The following is a 23375-nucleotide window of genomic DNA, read 5'->3' as shown; positions in this document are numbered from 1 at the left end:
GAAGTTATGGTCAGTATTGCATGCCTTATGCTCTACTTTCGAGCATTCCCAGCTTGCTCCTTGTGTCTAAATACTCCTTCAGTGAGATCATGGGTTCCCAGAGATAAGGAAACCACACCATAGATCTCAGCACGTCATCTAGCTCAAGGCACATTGTAGAACTGAGTAACACAAGGGCCTGGATTCTTCACGTTCACAGGAATACTGAGTGCTTCGTGAATAGCTTAGCCTTGTTTCTCCATTTATATTTTCCAACCATTTTCCAAAATGGAACCCCCCCCCAACACCCAGTGAGTAGAAAGCAGGTCACAGTCATTGAGCACACTTAAAGTACCAGAACTCAAATGCAGTCAGTGAAAGACTCCCACATCCTTTCCTTCACCTTAGTGATACAGACTTAGGTCCCAACTTGGGTTTCTTAGTCTCAATAATAAAATAACTTCAGACAGAAGCCCAAACAAGACCATTTTGTTAGAGTTTAAATGAGAAACTCCAGGGCAGGCAGGCTGTAAACCTTAGCTGATACCCAGAGAAAGGTAACAGAGAAGAAACTGTGTGCACTGGTGTAAAGGCCAGGCATGTGCAGATAAGCAGCCACATGGTCAGAGGAAGGCTTTAGAACAAGAGTGAGGAAGCCCAAAATGTTAAGAGGGTCCCTAAGGGTCAAGGAAAGCATGGCTAGACTGAGACAGGAAGGGCATGAGAAACTGCAATTTTCTAAATAATTCAAAAGAGCAGGCAGACTCGAGGGCCGTGTTTGTGAGCTACTGCATCTGAGGCCGGGACCCTAGGAAGGAAAAGTACAGTGTTTCCATAAAGGACTAATTATTCCACCTATCTCTTTAAGTGGCTGAGGGTGAGCCCACCTGTCTCAGGATGGTCCCTTGGCTAAAAGGATTGAGCCAACCCAACTGGAGCATTAAATCCTTATCCGGGCCAGAGATTTTATTCTCTTGACCAGAAGACTTTACTCTAACAATAGTACCAGAATGTTTTTTATGTTTATTTACGTGGACCAAGGGAGAAGAGCTAGTAAACGACACAGTTCCTGGAATCCAACAGCACAGATGGAAAACCTAAAAATTATATAATCAAGAAATTACCAGATTTGAGCTTTTTTTCCCCCTCCAGGAATGAGGAAATCAATAATAGAAAAGACTTGCCTATTTAATCCCCATCATTATAATAATCAGGTTCATGTTTCAGTTGTTATCCAAAGCAGGCAGAAACATCACAATCATCACAGGTGGTTTAAAGTATACCTGACTTATATAAAAAGGGCATCCCTTCGTGCGTTTATATATATATATATATATATATATATATATATATATATATATATATATATATATATAATCAGAATTTAAATTATAATATACGAGCACCTGAATGACACCTATGAATAAGAAAATAAAGAGTGCCTATTGATGGCATGACTGAAACATCAGTGTTACACACTGAGAGAAAAAGTAATTGCATGCAGCCAAGACAATTTTCACGGCTGAAAAACACATTACATTTCTTTATCTTTGAGCTGATTTACTTTATGTGTTTCTCTAAAACAGAGTCATAACCGGCCAAAGGGAACAAAATAGAGTGTGTTATTCTCTCCCTCCCTTCCCCCACCCTCGGGGAATAAGCTCAGATCTGAAGGCGCTGATGAAAGCTGTCTGGCCTTTGCTGCTGCTGCGAATCAGCTTGAACGTGTTGATGGATTCCGCAGAGCCTGCTCACAGGCTGAACTCAGATGGAAAAGCCGGCAACGCCTAACACGAAACTTCAGGCAAGGAACAACAATGCGAGCTGTGCGAGTCCTCTTCTTACTTACACTAATATGCTTATTTTAACAGAATCTCAGGGAAGGAATAGAATCTGAAAAGTCAACGGAGTTTTTCAAGTCTGTGTTACATCTCTTCCTGGAGTGAGGCACCAGGAGCGGTCTTGCTCCTTGTGGTTCATTCGCTCATCTATCTCTTTTGTCAACTCACCTTTCCAATATCTATTCAGAGAGGAATCCCCACCCTGCCTCTGAATTCAGCCAACATTATCAGCCCTGACCCCACTCCGCCTCCATTCGGGCCGTGTCATAACGCCATAAGAACTGAGTTCCAACTATCCCTGGCTTTAAAAACAACAAGAACAAAAACAAACAAACAAACAAACAAACAAAAAACAATTAGCACTACGAAAAGTCTATCCACGACTCTCCCAGGTAGTTCCCTTTAATCAGTCCTTCTCAAAACAATTGCCCCTGCAAGGGAAAGTCAAAGCCAGGAAACAATGTTTCTATCGGAGGCTACAGATCCATTTTCACTCCCGTTTCATTGGCTAAAGCCACACTAAACCACAAGCAACGGGGCAAATATGGTACTACTCCCCCATGTATCCAGGTGGAGAAACGTCTGAGGCATCTCGCTTCACTGTTCCCCGTGGCATCTTTCACCTAATAGCACAACAATTGTGTTTGTTCTTGTCTTCTCATCAGAACGTAAGTATCGTGCTTGTCGGCAACCTTGTCTATTTTGCTCACTGCTGTACCCAAAGATCTGAAAACACAGATTCCTGAGGAATTCTTGCTGGTTGTACAAATAACAATGCAAGAAATGTTTCATAAAGCAAACGTCAAGCACAAGGGCGGAAGGGAGTCGGCTACTAATACAAGGAGGGAGGCAAGCGAGGTCAGAACTGTGGCTCGGCAGAACGTTTTCACAAGCTCCCAGTTTCTTCATTCCGTGACCTCAGGTAACCAGATCTCCAACGTGCCCCCGTAAGAAGTTAAAAATCCGGATCTTTCAAATGTAAGCGCTAATTTTCTTTTCCATGTCGCTCAAATGTTTTCAGAAACCACGTTCACTCCGGTCGTGGCCACTAAACATGATGTCAGTCTTTGGGTTTGCTGTAGGGCAAGAAGCTGGACATATGTGCTGTGACCACCCCCAAAGGTCACACCGAGTGGAGAGAGAAAGGCGACAGATAAAAAAGAGACTCTCCACCCTCAACTCCCCACCCCCTAAGCAGTGTCCTGGATCCTCGCCTCCCACCTCTACCCCTCTTCATGCTGGAATTTATAAAGGATCCTTTATCTTTATAGAACTGCCTTCCATTCTTCATTTTTGAATACTCACGAGAAGCTAGTAGGGTGTCCACCCTGTTTTCTCCATTGTGTGTCTTATGTAATGGTATAGAAACGAATAAAAGACCATGGGAAGGGTCTCCAAGGTGAAGATACTTAGAATAAAGAACTGCTATGACTAAAATAGCACCGTGGATATAAAAAAAAAAAGCTGGTATCTATTTCCTATAACAGATTAGACCAAGCCAGGAGCTCTCCTCGATAGCTAATAATTTGATCTGGTTACGTAAGGAGCATTTCTCTTCTTTGCCCTGAAGTTGAACTTTGTATATGGAGAGGCTGCCAAGCATATTTTCACTGAAATGAAATGCTGTTCTCCAATCGTATCACCCAAGAGGCTCCAATTCAGATGGAAATGGTCAAAAAAAAAAAAAAATCAAATGTCTGTATTTCCTCAAACCTAGCTGGAGGTAGTGTGGTCTTCATCCCATTTTTCTTCTCTGGGGAGAATTATTACAAAGTGAGATCAATCAAACTTGAAGTGTAATTGTTGACTGGAGCAGCCCCAAGCCTATACTTGAGTGTTCCTCGGCTATGGAAGCAATGACAATATGTCCCGGACACAGCAATGGACTCCAGGGAAACTACTTTTCTAAGGAAGTGTTTGAACCACAACAAATCTTGTGCAAGTGGGCATGCTTTTTGTTTTTTTAAAAAAAATGACAATTTGGCACAACAATATCCAAACTTACATTAATAAACCAATTTCCAGAAAAGTCGACATTACTGGAGTGATTAAAGAGGAAACAGAAAACAAGAGTAAAACAACTACTTTTTAATGGATTGAATTGTTTGACCCAAAACCAAAAACCAAGAAAACAAAACAAAACAAAAACCCTCTGTTGAAGTCCTAGCTCATGCCTAGTGTCCTCCCAAGGAGGACACCTGGCTCATAGCTCAGGGGTAACAGGTGGTCACTGAATGCACGAGGCCCTGGTACAGTCCCAGTGGCTCCAACCCCAGAGGGAGCAATGTGAACATAGACGGTAGACATGCCCAGAGCAGAGGCGACGTGGAGACACACGGAGAGAAGACTGCATGACTGACAAGACAAACCTGTGAGCTAAGAACTTGAAAGACGGCTAGCTTGCAAGTGATACAAGCTGGCTAGGTACGGCAGGATCCTTCCTAAGAGCCTGAGAGGAGACCCCCTACCACTCTACCCAGACCAGATTTCAGACTTCTGTGTTGTATTTGACCACTCAGTTTGTGATACTTTTTCACGACAGCCCTAGGAAGCAGATTTGCCATTAAACAATAGTCAATCAATACGTTTAAGCCCAGCATTTGGGAGGCAGAAGCAGGTGGATTTCTGTAAGTTCAAGGCCAGCCTGGTCTACAAAGTGAGTCCAGGACAGCCAAAGAATACACAGAGAAACCCTGTCTTGAAAAAACCAAAAAACAAAAATCAAAACTTACGACTTTACCACTACTGCAAGCCATTGGGTTACAGAGTCATTCCTACCTTATGTAAATGTTTTCAGAAAACAACAGCAACAACGTGTTCTGACTGTAGTAGCTTTCGCATCAACATTGATCGTGAGAAGAGAAATGGGATAATGCGATGTTTTAAAGCCCCAATGTCTGCAAAAATAAATATATCAATGTAAACATCATGATGGGAGAAGAGTTCAACCCTGAAACAGAGAAATAGTGTTCAGAATTTCTAGATATAAAACAATTCCATTAAGAAACTAAAAGGAAAATCAATTTGTCACCTCACAAAGAGAGAAAAAAATTCAAGAGCATTAAAAACTTATTTGTAGTTAAAAATAGGGAAACATTCAGCAATAAGTAATCTTTTTTTTTAAGTCCTTGACTTCAGAAATAGTGTTATTTAAAAATTTTAGGAGCACATTTGCTAGTGACATTTCAGAAGAATTCTAAAAATATTGGTAACCAGACCAAAAAAAAAAAAAAAAAGCCTACTCTCAGTTCTGTCTATAATTATAGCCAGAGATAAAACAATGAAAGGACGGCGACCTTGAACTTCTGCATTGAAATTTCAACGTACTACCTCCTTAAATTCTACAGTCCCACACCACACTGGCTGGACATTTTCTTATGCCACCGGAAGCCATCTAACATGCTGTACAATTTTCTTGTTATGCTCATTTAACATTTTCTAAGTTTCCCCAGCAGGATGTAAATTCCTCCCAGCTAAGATCTCTGTTTTGATCACTGCTATATCTTGAGGAATGCTCAATGACAATTTTCCATTGAGAGGTTATGATTCAGCAATCAAAATGAATGAGACTGACATGATAAACAGATATTTTTACAAAACATTACTACTGAGTAAAAACAAACAAACAAACAAACAAACAACAAAAACCTGCATGAGGAACTAAGGCCCCTGCCACAGTGCCTTTCATGTGAAGTTCAAAAACACATGAAAAAGTATGTGTTTATAGACATTAATAACTATACACCTACAAAGCAGAACTATTTAACTTTAGGAGAGAATTACCTCTAAGGAAGACCAGAGAGAAATGCAATGGCTAAGGATCACGAGGATGCTTCACCATCATCTGCCAAGTTTTATTCTCAAGAAGATAATCTTGGGAAGATGCTTTGATGTCCATCTTCTAAGAAGCTTTCACAGGCTTTCAGTAGCTCATGTTTTATTATTAAATAGACTCTCTACAAACTCTCCTGCCAGGCAAGGTATGTTCTATCATCTCAATGTTAGTTACATTTGCTGATCTCACTCACCATGAGGGTTTTTGTTTTGTTTTGTTTTCCTTTTTAGCCAGAATTCTTTGAATAATTTGTAAATCATAATTGAAAGTACCCAGAATCTTGGAGTGAATCCTTAGGTAGACATTTGTGGACATAGCATTCCACCTGGGTGCTTGGTTCTATGCCTCGTTCTGATTACGGTAGCCTCAGTTTTGCCTTCAGCACAATTCTCTGGGTCACGGGAGAAGCTCACCTGTAGTAAACCAGAAGACAACTACTATAGTGGCCACATGGACAGAGTCCAGTGTTTCCAAATGCTGTGACTTAGGTGCACAGTATGCAAGGAGACAGCGGGCTTGAGAATGAGCTCAGGTACAGAGGTCAATGTCACCTGGCTCATTTGGTTTTGGTTTTGTGGTGTGTGTGTGTGTGTGTGTGTGTGTGTGTGTGTGTGTGTGTGTTTTCATTTTGTGTTTTAATTTTTATCTAGGACCATATTGGTAGGAAGAGGGAAAGCAAGCACTGAACAATTTCTTTCTTTGTCTTCACTTTTCCCTCTTTCTTTACATCTGCTCAATCTGAAAGCAAGAACAATTGCTGATGAATTAACTTAAAATATCATTTTAGGCCTTTGATGATGAACAGACTCTTTAAAAAGAACGAACTTTTATTTCCCATCACATTTTCCTTATGGAACAGACTTCATGATCTAATTTCAAAATAATCAAAAGTTGTCTTTCTATGAACCAAGTGACACTGTGGAGTCTTGGTCCTTTCTGATGACTCTGATGTTGTTGTGTTTCTTAGACTAAGAACTTCTGCAAGCTTGAACTGCTAAAAGAATGGGTGAATGGAGAAAGGGAGATGAAGAGAGAGGATGAGAACATAGAGAATAAAGAAGGGAGGGGAGGGAAAGGAAGAGGAGGGGAGGGAAGGGACAAAAGTCAACCTTTCCCCTTCAGGACCAAGTTTTCAGAAACAACTTTCTTGGTTCTCTTCTCTGGTCTCAAAATTTGTCATACTTCTTGTTTTTTTCCCCGCTATTGTTTGCTCTTTAGAGCTGGAAAATGATCCTCTCAGAGTCTCGGCTCCCTCTTCTTTGTTTGTACGGTTGTGTCCTCTCTAACAAATGACAGCTGGGACCATCTTCCTGTTGACTATCAGGCAGATTTTCCCCATCCACTTCCTACTCTAGTAAAAGCAATCTTCTATAATGCTCCCTTATCTGTGCTCTCCACTGTCTCCCCTATTCTTAGACTACCTCTTGAGTAGCCTGATTAATTACTTGGCATCCTGGCAGACTTTTCGGAGTCCACAACAATACCTCTTTGCATTCCATCTCAGGAACACAGAAGAGCTTTTTCTTGACACAGTATTCTGCACAGCCCTTGTTTCGCCTCAGTGGAACACAGATCCAGTGGGGGTAGACCCTTTGCTTCGCCAATTAACAAATTAACAAATGTACCAAGGCATTGACTGAATTTCTTTCCTATTATATGATAACTTGTTGTTAGAGTTAAAAGCATAAAGGTCAGGAAATTTAAGTGGTTATTTAATAATTTTTAAAAATATGTATACTGGACCTTTAATTCCAACATTCAGGAGGCAGAGGCAGGTCTATGAATTCAAGGCTGCCCTGGTCTACATAGCCAAATTTCAGGCCAATCAGAGCTACATAATGAAACATTGTCTTTTTTTTTTTTTTTTTTTTTTTAAGTATATAGGGAATTTAAAGCTTGTGTTGCTAGCAAAGACATTCATTTGGAAACTGAAATGATATCCGTGAATGATCGATGCCTCATCTATTTACAGTCTACAATCATCACAAAGTATCAAACAGTAGGTATGTTTTCTAGTTTCTTTTGTTGTAATGAAATAGACTGACTAAAAGCAACTTAGGGGAGACAGAATTTGTTCGGTTTATAATTCCAGATTGCAGTACATTATTGTGGATAAGTCAAGGCAAAAACTCAAGACAGTCACTTCACATCTGAGAACAGAGGTAGAAGTCAGGGTATGCTTACTTACCTAGCTTGACTGATGTTTTTTCACTCATACAGCTCAGGTTCCAGCCTGTGAAATGATGCTGCCCACATTTGGAGTGGGTCATCACACTTCAACTAGTGCAATTAAAAAAAAAAATTCCAGCTGGGTGTGGTGGCACAAGCCTTTAATACCAGCAATCAGGATGCAGAGGCAGGTGGATCTCTGAGTTTGAGGCCAGACTGGTTTACAGGGTGAGTTCCAGGACAGCCAGGGCTACACAGAGAAACCCTGTCTCAAAAAAGAAGAAGGAGGAGAAGGAGGGGGAAGAAAAGGAGCAGAAAGAAGTAAACAAAGGGTGCGAGTAGGAGAAAGAAGAAGGAAGAAGAAAGGAAGTAGAGCAGATGAAAGAGGAAGAATACAGAAGAAGAAAGAAGGTTTTCTTGCAGTCATGCTCACAGGCCACCGTGACCTAGGCAGTTGCTCACTGAAATCCTCTTCCCACGTGAGTCTTGGTTGTTTCAAGTTGACCATTAAAAATAGTGCTCACTTCAGCAGCAAATTCGTTAACTGTTCCATATAATAATAATAATAACAACAACAATAATAACAACAACAACAACAACAACAATAATAATAATAACAACAATAATAATAACAATAATAATAATGTGTGTGCCTATCAGCCTGGGGACCTAAGCTTCATCCACATAGGTTCTCCTTAAATTGCCCCTATTGGCCGCTGTGCTATGTGGAGTCTTTATGGGAAGAGTCAGGCAAGCTGCCTAGGCAGGGGCTGAGAAATGTCAACTCCATGACTCACGAGACATGTTGGTGAGTTACTCGGAAACTGTAGGCTTTCCATTAGGTGAAAGCAGGGGCCCAGCTGGACATCCTGAGTGACTGGAGCAGGGGCTGCATTTGAGAACCCACGAGGATGATGCAAGCAGAAGCAGCTCATTAATTTCATTCTAAGTCTAAGTTCCCAGGCACAGTAAATCAAAGTAAAATGAGTTTCCATAGAACAAAGCTAGAGAACAGTTTTTAGCAGCACATAGAACATTTATGACTTCAGAATTTGTTGCTTGCTTTTTTCAATAATAATTATATATGCTCTTGATTATGCTTTTAAAGACCACAGCTAAGTTTCAAATTTAGTGAAAATAGGATTTGGCTCCCCTTTAACACGTAAAGGCAAGCTGCTAGTTAGAAAGGGGCAGGGGAAGGGAATGAAGAGACGACTCAGCAGATATGGGCACTTACTGATCTATCGGAGGAAAAGAGTACAGAATTCTGTACCTGCATGGCGTAGCTCATAAGCCCTTGTAACTCTAAGAGACCCAACACTCCTTTCTAGCTTTCATGTGTGATTACACACACACACCACCACCACCACCACCACCACCACCACCACCACCACCACCATTACCACCACCACCACCACTTAAATATAATACAATGTAATACATCTTTTTTTAAGAGAAGATAGTTGTATACAGTACAATAATCAAGCAAATTAAAGAACCATTCCTTTAAGTTTGGACCAGCACCATCCTCTATAGTGGAAAGGCTCTTGTGGCCACACAACCTGGCACATACGTAGCTACCAATAACAGGTACTGAACATTACCGAGTCACTGAATTTTTTTTTAATGTATCATTCAATTTCAATCTAATGTAATGTGAGTAACTACTGGCTTCCATTATTGAACAAAGAAACTTGGGATCATACGTTGCATGTTAACTGAATTAAACTAAGTCTGAGCCATTATTTCATTATTAAGAGTAGAAATGTAGCTGAGGGCATAAATCTTATACTATCTTTTACAGACACTTTTATTACTATCACTTGCTTCAAAGCAACACTCTGAGGTCAGCAGCCAAGTATTATTATCATCTCTATTACTGATAAGAAAACTGACACACTAGCAAGTATTAGGTGACTTAGGTGACCTGTGACTCCCAGTACTTATTCTCAACACCAGTTGTGAGGAACTAAAAGAATATGGAGCTTAGCAGCAGCAAGCCAATCTGAAATCAGGACTTGCTGGCATGGGCGTGGCCCGGCCTAAGTGACACTCGGGGCTCTGCCAGCCATGGATATATAGTCTTCCTTATGCTCTATTATCTTTTGTTCTTTCTGCTTTCCCTCGTCTGAACCACTCTTGTTCGTCTGCATCACGTGATCTCAAGTCAGACACTTGCCTGTATTAAAATGAAAATTCTTATATAACAATTGAATGAAGCATTGTAACAGTAACAGGTTTTCTCTGTCTTTGGAAAATGTGCTGGAACTTGCAAGAGGAAAAAAAATCCATTTTCTTGTTTAAATTAGCATAATGAAATATATTAAATTGAATATGTATGATGGATCATAGCTTAGAGAAATATGAATTGCACATCCCAGTGTCTAGTCGGTGTGCAGACATATTAATGAAGGCGCTATAAAACTGCTTTTGTGATAAGCCTACACAGCAGGTACTCTGCTAGAGAGATGAGACTCGTGTCACTGAGAAAGGCCTTGGTACTGCTAAACAGCTTATGTTTTATACATTTACATTGGAAAGGCAAACGTTGAAATTGGCTATCCAAAAACCTAAGCCTGTGGTTTCGTGGATTCTTGATAATTGAAAACAGAACTTCAGTGCACTAAATCCACCTCTTCCGGGCTCCTCGCCATAACGTGCTCCAATCTGAAAACACTTGTTTTAAAAAGAAGTCTCTCACACAAAGGAGAGAGAGAGACTGAGAAGAAGAGAAATTATCATCAATACACTGTAAAAAAAAACAAAAACAAAAAACAGACTTGTCACTCGCTGAAATATTCTTTACTCGGGTTGCTCTTCTGCTAATAACATTTCCGCTCTATAAAATAATAAGCTTCCTAAGCCACCGGCCCTGCTTTTGCAAATAGTAGCAGAAGAAGCCACTGTGTACAGGATTGAGACCACTCATTGCCAATGCTCCCCACCCGCCCCCCACCCCCGGTGAAGCCAAGTTCATGAACCCTGGGAACCCAGTTGTAGGAACTTTCTGCTCTAGTCAAAGAGCACCCAGGAGGACCAGCTTTTGATGCAGATGGCTGGTATGCACCAGCAATATTACAAAGGATGTTAAATGGTGACAAAAGTGGTACAAAAGGAGGCAGTCAGAAAGATAAAAGGACAGAAAACTACAGATACAAAGGCAGTAAGATAATCTATCATAGCACACAACAAAAGACACATTATTATGAAAGAAAAGCCTGTTAAATTCATCGAATCAAAGTTTTAGGTGACATGGACACCTTCAGAGATTAAAGGCACAGAGATTGAGGGAAGATGGTCTGTCTTTATGCTAAGGTTTGATGACGAATGGCGAGCCAGGGACACGTGTGAATGGGGGACCCAGCAAAGTGTGTTGTTCACTTGACTCTGGCCTCTCTGTGTGGTACTTCTCCCTCCTAGGGATCCAAGCCCTTTGGAATCATAGCCTTCCTGGCAAAGAGAAGGGAGAAAGCAAACTTGCAAAGTTTTACAGAGGGCTTGCATCAACTCACTTCAAGAAACAAAGGTAAAAAACAAAAAACAAAAAAAAAAGGAGGTAGGAAACAGGAGGATGGAAGAAAAACCACCAAGACCTTACTTGAGAGTGTTATCATTAAGAACGAGATGCCACACAACAGACATGATATGGAGAGATTCATTTGAGGGGGAAGGAAAGGGAAGAGAAGTTAGGGCCTATGTGGGCCATGAGAGTAGAGATAGACAGAGACAGGGAGACAGTAGGAGAGAGAGCTGGGGAGGGAGAACCCCAGAAACAGGGAGGGGAAGAGAAGCCCAGGCAGAGAGAATGCAAGAGAGAGAGACAGAGGTAGCAGGTTGTTCCTTTTATGGGCTGGCACACACCTGGCAGCCACAAGTGATGACACCAGAGGTTGCTAGGCAACCTGGATGGAGTAAGGCTAGAGGATGGCTTGTTAACAGTGAGACCTGGCAATCTTCACTTCAGAGTGGTCAGTAATGCCAAAGTGCCATGCTTTGAAGCATTAGATTTTGACTCCCCAAATAGAGAACTGTGGAAGGAACATGACCTTGCCTTAGTCTGGGTCCCAGGTGAAAGCAGTCTTGGGTGGCTGATCCCACTGAGAGAGACCCCACTGAGATAAAGATCTTAGACCGACTTAGAAAGTGAGAGAGAGAAAGGGAAAGTTACAGCCCAAAACAAAAGACAGCTCCCACGACTCTGCCCAGGGTATTGTATTGCAAAAAGGACCATTGAAAGAGACATTGGGGAAAGAGATCAGAGGTTCCTGCCCAGGAGCAGGGAGTTGGAGAGGGGGTACGTCAAGGGATTCACCCCATGGAACTGATACCCAGAAGATTTCATTCTTGTTTTCTTTAATCTCCTTTCCCTCCCGTTTAGAATAGTCGGATTGTAAGGAAGATACCTTTGTTTAATAAATTCATAACAAAGTTTAGTTGTTAAGGAAACAGAGCCGACAGAGAATATATAATTTTAACTGTGAACATCTACAAGTAAACTTATGTGGGAAACAGTAACATTAAGGCTGCTGTTTTGACCCAGAGGTGTAAATTCACTTAGGAATTTACACTTGCTGTAAGAATTGCTTCTCTTTTACTCATTTTATTGAAATGGCTCTGTAACTAAATTTTTTTTTTCAATAAAAACCTATAGACTTTAACATTTTAGCATCTGTTGACGTTGTTTGTTTGTTTGTTTGTTTTTCAAGACAGGGTTTCTCTGTGTATCCTTGGCTGGCCTGGAACTCTCTTTTAGAGCAGGCTGGCCTTGAACTCGCAGAGATTCACCTGCCTCTGCCTCCCAAGTGCTGGGATTAAAGGTGTGCACCGCTATGCCTGGCTCATTTTAGTATTCTTTAAAGTTTTTGTTGTTGGTTCTTTGTTTTGTTTTTTAATGAAGGGAGGAGAGGAATGAGGGAAAGAAGAAGAGGCAGCAATGAACACATTCATACACTGATTTGGGGGACATTGGCAGTTTATTTTATTTCTTCTCTTTGCAAACCCTTTCCTCTCTCTTCATTCCATGATGCAGTTAGATCATGGATCCCCTCCTTCATTTGACCTTATAGTTTCTTTGGTTTTTATCTAAAACGTGCAGTACTATTTTAGCACCTCGAACTTCTTATACCGCAACTGTTGTCTCAACTTGATTTTAGTTGTTAAAGATAAAAAAAAAATTAAAGGCATTTATCCACCTTGCTAGCACAACTCTTGATTGTGATCACTCATTTTAACTACTGGAGAGTGTGCCCTGGAGTTACTGAGCTATAATTTATTTACTCATGAACATCTTGGCTGGTTTTTTGGTGTTGTCTATCACACACACACACACACACACACACACACACACACACGTGTGCGCATGCACGCATATGCGTGCAACTATTCTTTCATGTATGTTCTTGTGCACACAGAGGAAGCTTTTACTCTGGGCCTAGGATTGCTGGCTTTTCACTGAAGCACATCTTTAGTTTGCCCAGATCCAGACACTGCTAGATGCTATTTAAAGCGGTTGCCCATGGTTCTCCATGCATGTCCCTTTATAATCCACTCACAACACAGTCACCCTATAATAACATGTCACGTCATGTCATCCTGTGCTTGGAACCCCGCATTGCCTCTCTGTTTCACTCTGAGCATCTGACAAGACTCAAAAACCGATCCCGGCTCACCTCTGCTATCACCTTCCTGCCTTCACTTGCTCATCCTTAAAAATACTTCCCCACTTTAGGGACTTTGTCTCAGCTTATGAATCCTGCACTTCCAAGTCATCATTTAAAATATCCCCTTAATAATGAGGCTGCCACACAGCCAGTGGCTATCTACTCATTGATTTGCCCCCTGCCATAGAACCAGTATCCTTTGCTACCCAAGGCAATAAATACTCAATGCATTACTTAATTTATTATGTTTTCTAGTGTCTTGTCTACACTAGAACATCAGCTCCATGAGACCCGAGTTCTTTGCACGGTGCGTTCACTGGTGTACCCCAAGCCGCCTACAACAGAACCCGACACATGCCTGCACGAACAGTGTGCCACTGTCATTCCATGTCATTCTTTGTAGGACGCTCCCCAAACATAATATTGGTACTTTATTACTGATGTATGAGGGCTACAACTTGAAGGACTGGCCTTCTGTTTATTTGGGGGTTGTTTGTTTGTTTGTTTGTTTGTTTGTTTTTCAAAAAAAAGGAGCCCGTATATGAGCGAGACCAGATCTGTATTTTCACTGCTTTGTCTCTAGTATCAAGAGCGATGCCCAGTCCAGAGCAGATGACACAGAGAACTTGCTAAACAAACGGTTGAATGGAGATTCCTTGAGAACTTCACTCTGCAACTTAAACTAATTGTGCCAAAAGCTGAGTCTACTAGAAGCTTTATGCCTAAGACATAAAAATGCTTCTGTGCCTGCCATTGAGCCCTAAGCCAACCAGCTGAAGGGCTGTCTTCTTAACAGTTTCCTTTTAAAAGTCCCATGGGGAAGCAAGAGCATGAGAATTTTCTGGATCTCTGCCTCAAGATAAGAATCTCTCAGGGGAGTCTCTTAAGAAGTCTAGACCTAATTCCTTTCTCTGGGAGAGAATTCTGGTGGGGGGGGGGGTGGGGCGGGGTGGGGAGATAGCCAGGAAATTTAATGAACAGGTAGGTTAGGGAAGCAAACAAGCCAGGCAGCTCATCACCAGGCAAAGCATAGCAGGGGAACGGAACCATCAACAGGGCCTCTTATAAGCCTTGTTTAGAGAGTAATGGCCAAAGAGCTGACAGGCAGCAGACAACTACGAGCCCTTTGGTGTTTGACTTGGGTCCCAGAGCCTCTCTTCTGTGCCTACCTAACATGGTCAGTAGGGACTCAAGGAATTTGGGGTGACTCATAGCCTTGTTTATGAATTAGTCATAGACGTCACAGCCAGAAGAAAAGAGGCTGCTGTCCACTCATCCAAAGCTGCTCCTAAGATCCTGATTGCTTCCATCTCATGAGCAGATGAAGCAGGAAAGAGTAAAGATCTGGACCACATGGGAAAAGGGGAGGAAACACCACGAGAGAGAAAGAGAGATGCTGGAGCCACTAGTGTTCATAAAGTGACCAGCCTAGGAATGTTCGCTCGGTCCCCCAAAAGTAAAAGCTTCCCTAGATGTGCAAATCACCTGCTAAAAGGGATTTTTATGTGTATACTGCATTCTGTCAGAGAAAGACATGTGCCTCAATGTTCTAACTACAGCCTTTAAAACATAGTCCCTGTTCAAAGGAAGGGTTTTAACTACTCCCCAGAACACTTGTGTCCCACTGCCATCACTGGTAAAGTTGGTCAACAGATGCAGTTTGGGTGCTCAAGCTTTCAAACACTTGTGCTTTGAGTTATCTTTCTAGAATCCTCCCAGCGAAACACGTGTACACGCATGTGCACACACACACACACACACACACACACGGGTAGGGGAGAGTTAGTATAAAAAGACCTATAGTTTGATCTGATGAAAACTCTCTGTTTTTAAATTTAGCACATATCTCAGACACTCACATCTTAGTCATTTCATACTTAGCTTCTGGGATGGCAGAGGAAAGGGTATTTTAGAGACCCTGCGGGATTTCACAGCTCTTTACAGAAATCAGCACATGTTTATTAAAGAGTGGGCGAGACGGTTCCCATCTGTTAGCTTTTCTCAAAGTGCTGACAAGAACATTCCAATATCCAGCTTGACCCCCCCAACCCCCCACCTCACATCCCACCCCCACCCCCACATTCCCCCCTCCGTCTTTTCTCTACTTATTCTGAATGAGCAAGGAGCTGCTGTAGTGATCAAACGCGGAGTTGTAAGCAGTGGAGCCACCCCAAGCTTCAGGTCCTCGGATATCTCTGCCGGTTTGTGTATGACTCACTCAAGACTGTCTCCTCCTAGGGCTGGTCTTGAGCTAGTGTTATTCCTTACGTCTCTGTTCTTAGAGAAACTCAGACCCTGCACCAAACAAACTGACGCCCTTGAGTTCTTCAGTCAGAGACCTGGGGTGACCTTTGAGGATGCCGCCTCTGTCCTTCCATGGTGCAAACACTCAACTTCACTCTCAGAAACTAAATGTTTGGAATAGTTGGTAAGCCAGAGATGTTCATGCTGAGGCTGGGTTTCCCTGTCACTCTGTGGGCTCACTCTGTTCCTGTCCCCTGTCTGCCCCCACACTCATTCCCACCTCAGCTCTCCTGACCCCGGCTCATCCAGCAGCCTTTTCCACATACTTAGAGAAGCGGCATCCTTCCTCTAACACTCTGTGGGATCTGTGACTCTCCTGCACAGAGCTTTACAGAGTCTGGGCTGTTCAATTTTCTCCCTCATGTAATACTATTAAAATTCTAACAGAATTTTAAACTGGCATCCGACATCCCTTTCCTGAGATACAGGGGCTCTTGGGTTACGCCCCTTTCCTTGGTATGAACATGGCCTGTGGATACAATAGAGTGCCACTCCTGTGGTCGTGAACTATTGTGTGCTTTATAAAGGTGAAAGGATCCTGCAGACATTATTAATGTCCCTATTCAGTTGACACTGTTAATTAAAGGAATATGATCTTAGGTAGGTCAGCTTGTTTGTTTGTGACAGGGTTTCTCTGGGTAGCCCTGGTTGTCCCAGAACTCACTCTGTAGACCAGGCTGGCCTCAAACTCACAGAGATCCACCTGACTCTGCCTCCTGAGAGCTGGGGTTAAAGGCATGCCCTTCAAATGAGGAGCCACAGACCCTCTCTTACTAACCTTAAAAAAAAAAAAGGCAAACTGACTTGAGTTTTGCAACTACAGAAAAACTGATTTCTGTCAACACCCAGGAATTTAAAGGGCATCTCAGATACCAGCGCCCTGCTGTGGAGTGTCATGAATCCAGTTAGACTTGATGGTGCTGCCAAAGCACCAGGAAGCACATCTCACTGGGGATGCCATTAGCAGTAACTCAGGGGTCCATAAGCAGGCAGATCCATCCACAGCAGGTCTTCCCAGTAGCCCACATGATGCCTTCCTGCACTAAGAGATTCTAGTCAGCCAGAAAACACTTGAATCTTGTTCTCCATGCCCGGCAACCACAGCATAAGGAGTCATTACCATCAGGGAACTGCCACCAACTTCCGGTGTACAACCAGCACCAGTAGCGAGTATGGGAAGGACTCAGGGCTTTTCCTGACTGACGTGTTACACACTGATGAGGTAGCCCAACACTGGCATTGAGACTTTTTAATAACTTCTTTACTATTCAATTGCCTTCTATAGTGTTTCCCTCCCAATCAGGGTGCCACCTTTGTTTAAATCCTCTAACTCCTGGCTTTCAGATTTTTTTTTTTTTTTAAAGGTCTTTAAAATACTCAGGGGCTAGCAATCTATAATAAAACCTTGCTTTCAGAATGTGGGTTGGATCTCCAAAGAGTCACTGCCATCTGTCCCAAGCAAATCCAAATTGGTCCTGGGGCTCAGAAGCCTAAGGGATAGAAATTAATAACAATAATAATTTTTAAATTAGCAACTGTCAGAACACGACCCATGAATGCAAGTGTGTGAGATTTCTGAGACCTTGTGGGAAAACTCCAAGTAAACAAGATAAGAGTCTTGTACTCTCTGTTTCTCCATAGCATGGGTTATTCTCGGAACACGAGTCCATGCCCTTCCCAGGCGTATCAGATAGGAGTGAGTTGGCATCACGTTTTTCATTACATGTAGCTGGCTATTGTTCATTTATATGCCTCTATGGGAAAACATGTTTTTGCCATGTGCGGCTTGTCCTTGTGATTGTAATTCAGGTGACTCTTCTTAGCCCCCCGGAGTTTAAGTTGTCTGATCCTCTGACTAAAGTTGGCTGTTGCTTGGGGCTTTGGGCAGCCTTGCGTTTAGGCCCCGCTCTCCCAGGTCCATGCTGCCTTTTGAGCAATAAACAAGCAAGATCTTTTACGGCACCAGAAGATTCCATCACAGGTATCAGTCATTCTGCCCAACTAACAATGTTGGTCCAGCAGCATAGATGGGGGGTGGGGGACATCTTTTACCTTACTTAGCTCTCTATAGTCCACATTTCCCTGAGCTGTCTAGCTTCTTAATAGACCATACTTATCTGCTGAAGATACCTCAGCTAGATGAATAATCTCTGTTTTTATAGGCTCTCATTTCACCCAAGCATGCATGACTCCCTTTTCAGTTTGCCCTTCCTAAAAGAACTCTCCAATGGGAGAATTCAGGGTGTGTCGTGGTAACACATCCACTCAGTGCTCAAAGCTGCAGGGAAGAAATGCACACAGTATGTTTAGGGGGAATATCTGCCTAGCCCTTGGGCAACCTTAATCTTATCATCAACAATGCTCTAGCTCCATATTGGTCCATCACTGCCTATTGGTCCTGGGACATTTGGGGTACTGCTTTGAATTAATAAGGTCTAGTCAACTCCAACATCTGCCAAAGCCCAAGTATTCCACACACCTATCAGGGCACAACAAATCCACAGTTCAACTTCGGGTCCCTGGTTGCCACATCTGCAAGCAACACCAGCCTCCATAGCAAGAGCCACTCAACTGCCACCACAGCTTGAAGGCATGTCATCCTACTACCACACGGGGAGGTGGCCATGTCAGGATTCCTTGAAAATGCTCTGACTTGCTTTCTAGCCTTACAGCCTGTGTTATCATCCAAAGGAGCCCTGCACCTGCCACCAGAGCGAGGATGCAAGTCACCCCGTGTCTTCGGCCATATCAGTTGCCTGCAGGTTTTCTACACTGGTTTTCCTTCTAGGAAAACATAAAGAAATATCTTTTCACCACAGATAGTACCAACCAAGAGACAAAAATAAATAAATAAAATTGCGTTCAACTTAGTGAACCAATGAATTTACTGAGTTACTTCAGGAGCACAGGTGACTCAAAGTCAATTACATCACCAAAAGTCTCATACTAGCATGGATGATGACTCAAAAATGGTTCATTACAGAAGACTCCATACCTTCAGGAAACCATCTGTTTTTAGGTGTTTGGGGAAGAGGAGGAGAAAGGGGTTCAAAAGAAAGGTACTGAATCAAATTTCTTTGATGGGGAGGTGTATTGACACAGGAGCAAACCATGCAACCGTACATGTGGCAGAGGTCTGGAGTGTTGGTGTGCAGGCAGTTCAACTGGCCCTGGCCTCAGAGGCCTTCAGGGGCATGACCAGTTCTATGCCATCACCTGCACCAGGTGCATGGGGTGTAAGAACCCATAGACCACCTCTCCTCTCCTTTTCTCTCCTCTCCTCTCTTGTGGTCCTGTGTCTAGTGGTATTTTCAGACTTCGATCTTATCCAACAGAGAGAGTCTCTCTCTCTCTCTCTCTCTCTCTCTCTCTCTCTCTCTCTCTCTCTCTCTCTCTCTCCTCTCTCCTCTCTCTCTCTCTCTCCCTCCCTCCCTCCCTCCCTCCCTCCCCTCATGGCTCACCCAGGCTCTAACTCCTCTCCCCTCCCCTTAAATAAGCCTCCTTGTATCAGACCTGCTGTGTGGCATGCAATCCTCACATATATTATAACAGTGAGGGGCTACAGTCCTAGAAGATAAACTTGTGTTTCGGAGGGGAGCGGGGGAATCCTAGACTGTGAGGAAGCAGCTTGGTTAATGTGTGACCTATGCTACCTGACAGGGGTTACAGAGACCCAGGATAGGGGGATGGGGCTGAGTTAATATGTGACTGCAGTCAAGTTGCCATGACCCTGGGTGTGAGAAGTTGGGGGGTGGAGTTGAGATCTGGCTCTTTGGGAAAATTGTGTGTGTGACCTGTTGGCGTTTACAGTAGCTATGAGGGGAAAGAGACAGCAGCGGGTGAGATCAGATCTGTAGGCTCTTTGCAGCAGCGCCTGGAAGGGTTTGTCTAATGATACAAATTCTAACGACTTCGAACTTGACCCCACCCTTTAACTACAGTTAAAGGACAAGAGACAGTCCCTCCTAGATCAGGTAAAGGTCTAACGAGCTCCTCTTTAGCCCCATTATCACTGCCACAAACCTAGCTATTGCCGTATTGCTTTTTCTAATTTTATTGCTCTGGCTGTGCATGGGGCCTTCTGTAAGCCTGACTTGTGTAGTGAAATGCCAGGTGGGAAGGTTTCTATCTGATGAATTTCAAATCCTCCCCCCCCACACACACACACACACCACCCTCCCTCTGAAGCCTCCTTGCATTGATTGAGCCTTTTAAACATCTCTTCCACCCCCCTCCACCCCCACCCCGTCCCCTCCAGTCTTACCACACACCATCACTCACCCTCCCTCTGTAGGACCACTTGTCCTGCCACATTGGCTTCAGCTGTCAGCTGCAGAAGGTAAACCATGAACCTAAGCAGAACCCTGCAGAGCTCCCAGCCAGGCTCATGACTCAGTGAGAAGCAGTGTTTCTCTCTGAATCAGCCCCGGCCAGGCCACATCTGAAGCTAAGCAGAGCCAAGAGCCCAGCCACTGCCCAGCTGCCTGTGGGCACATGAGCCCTGTGCTGTCTCAGTGGAGAGGAGACCCCGTCTGCTGATTCACTTGCACCTGGGGGTTCCTGGCTGGACATCTGGAAAGGGACAAGCTCAAGCTTTATTTATCCAAAGCAATCATTTTAAAAAGTCACCCTATGTTTCTTCAAAGTGTCTGGACGCAGTGTGGGATGTGGTTTATTTTGTCCGTGTTGCAGTAGCCTGTGTTGGAACTTGCTGAGGTTTAAAAGGCTGTCATCAACACGCAGACTTACATGAACCTTCACTGGAGAACAACAGAGAGCTGTTGAGGCAAATGGGAGACATGACAGGGTATCAAAGACTGCTGGGGCAGCTAAAGCTCACCCTCAGCCATGCTGGATGTGCCTCTCTGAGACTTCACGCCCATGTAACGTGTGAAGGGTGGACGAGTGAGCTGAGCATCTATTAAAGGGGCTGGCTTGAAACCGGACTTGTTTGGGATGATATAAACAAAATCTTGCCCAGTATGTTTAACAGTTACAAAATATTTCATATGTGATGGGTCATTTGTCTTCCTGACACACTACGAAGCAGGAAGAAAAATAAAAATGGACAACCGTAACCCCATGTCACACGAGAGGAACAAGAAACACCAACATGACCAAGGAAGAAGCCAGATATGGGTTTGGGTGTTGGCTCTGCCACATGCTGGGAAGATTAACCCTGTGGCCTTTCTAAGGATTCATGTGAAAACTATGGTTAATAAGTCCTTCCCCACAACATTTTCATTAGGATAAGAACCCCTATGAGAAGCACCTAGGACTCACCTGTCCTAACTACTCAGTTTTCTTAAAGGCTCAGAGATGTTCAGAAGCATGCTCAAAGGCGCTCAGCTTGTAGGACAAGGAACTGGAGCCTGAATGAGGTCCTTGGTTCAGCAACACACTTATTGATGCATTTATCCAGACTTGGATCTGTTGACTATAAAAAGAATGAGATCTATGCCTCTTCTCCCTCGTGTGTAGTCCCATCGGACAGAGAACACTGTTAAGACATCTTTGGTTCTCTGTATCTTTGCTTCTGGTTTCCCTGATTCTAATATTTCTCTCTCTCTCTCTCTCTCTCTCTCTCTCTCTCTCTCTCTCTCTCTCTCTCTCTGTCCCTCCCTCCCTCCCTCTCTCTCTTCAGAATCTTAAACCCTCTTTTTCCAGAAATCACCTTCAGGATATATTTTTAAATAAATTTTTTAAAAAGCAGATTCAAACAGCACACTGAATAGGAATGATGCCTTATTAAAGAAAATTGGTCAATTATGCAGGAGGAAAGATGTGACATGTATTAATATAACAGCGGTTGTGTTTGATTGACAGGACTGGATGAAATTTTATACTGATTTGTGTGTGTGTGTGTGTGTGTGTGTGTGTGTGTGTGTGTGTGTGTGTGCGTGTCCAGATAAGCCTGCCTGTGCATGTAGAGTTCAAAAGTTCACGTCAGTTGTCTTATTCTATTGTTTTCCACAGTCTCTTATTGAACCTAGAATTTACTATCCTATTTACACTAATTGGCCCACAAGTTCCAAAGATCTAACCATCTCTGCCACCCCTCTACCTCACCTCCTAGCACTAGAATTGCAGGCATGAGCAGACATACCCAGGGTTTCACATGGGTGCTAACGACCCGAACGCAGGTCCTTAAATTTGCACAGTAAGCATTTTACCCACTGAGCCATCTTGCCCTTATTCTGATTTTTGCTCTTTTGGAGTTTCCAAAGTTAATATGTTTTCCAATAATTGTTTCCAACAATAAATATGTTTTGCTTTAGTTATTAGGGAGGAAATTCCTCGTTCTCTGTGTTGAAACTCTGTTGAGCAAAGTCAGTTCTTTTGTCTTAAAGGTATAAATTACCAGCTGCCATATTCTCAGTATCTACATTTTTTTGCAGGGTCTCCATGCTACCCTCATGGAACTGCTTGAATTTCATTCTCCTGTATCAATCCACAGGTTTTAAGGACTTAAACTTTCTAAAGGGCTCCAGCCACGGAAATGACTATTGGCTCTTCCACCAAAGGTGCTAAAACCCATCCCACTGTCACATTTAAGTATGAGAAGCCCCCAACATGAGAGAAGACATCACTTCTTGTTATGGCCTTGGTATGTGCCAGCTTTTAGAATATGCATCATAAACTGGGCATCGTGGCACATGCCATTAATCCTAGCACCTGGTAGGCAGAGGAAGGTAGCCTGGTTGGTCTACAGAGTGAGTTCCAGGATACTCAGAGATAGAATAGTGAGACCATGTCTTGGACAAACAAATCTATATTATATATTTATATTGTATATTATATCACGCATATGATAATTATATGATTATAGTACACTATGCATATGACCATATATATGATACATATATGGTATATGCACCATAATCTTTCTTTCCTGTATACTGAAGAAGTTGATATTTCAATCTCCCTTAAATAAGATTGTGTATTCCTTCCTGAGCACTTAAATGTGTTTATGAACTGTGAGTAAACCATGCCTTGGCAAATTAGCAGATTGAAGCATTGAATTTCACAAGCAGAGGCTTGGAAATTAAGCCACTATTAACTTCTGCTAAATGTTTTTAACTTTTTTATTTTAACTTGGGGTAGTATTTCTCACTGAGGACATCTGTAAGCCAAACTTAATATTTATAGCTCCAACTATTTCAGAAGTCAGACAGCTAAGTAGACAGCCAAATGTACGAAGAGACGAAGAGTTTCTCGGATTTTCTTACTGAGTCACGTTTGTCCCCTTCGAACGCTGTTAAAAGATGCTTCTCTCCAAGATTTTTAAAGATTGTATCTCTTATGTATGACAACTCTGTGCTCTGAAAGGAGTCCTATAAGAAAGTGTAGGCTTCATGTGAAACTATCTGGTTACCCAATGTGTGTCACTTTACCTGTTCCTGGGAAGCCCTTTACCATGAAACAATGTAGAAAGAAGCAAAGCAGCTAAGACACGGAGACATGGAGGGGGTGTGCGAAGTGGCTGATGTCCTAAGTATCTGCAAGTTTCATGAAGTCAGCAGTAGCCATTGATGAGAGGTAGCACGGAACCACGCTTTTTGAGAATCATGCCATAGAGAACCAGTT

Source organism: Acomys russatus, chromosome 12 (genome assembly GCF_903995435.1).
Source record: "Acomys russatus chromosome 12, mAcoRus1.1, whole genome shotgun sequence".
NCBI lineage: Eukaryota > Metazoa > Chordata > Mammalia > Rodentia > Muridae > Acomys > Acomys russatus.
Note: the sequence above shows the minus strand (reverse complement) of the source record.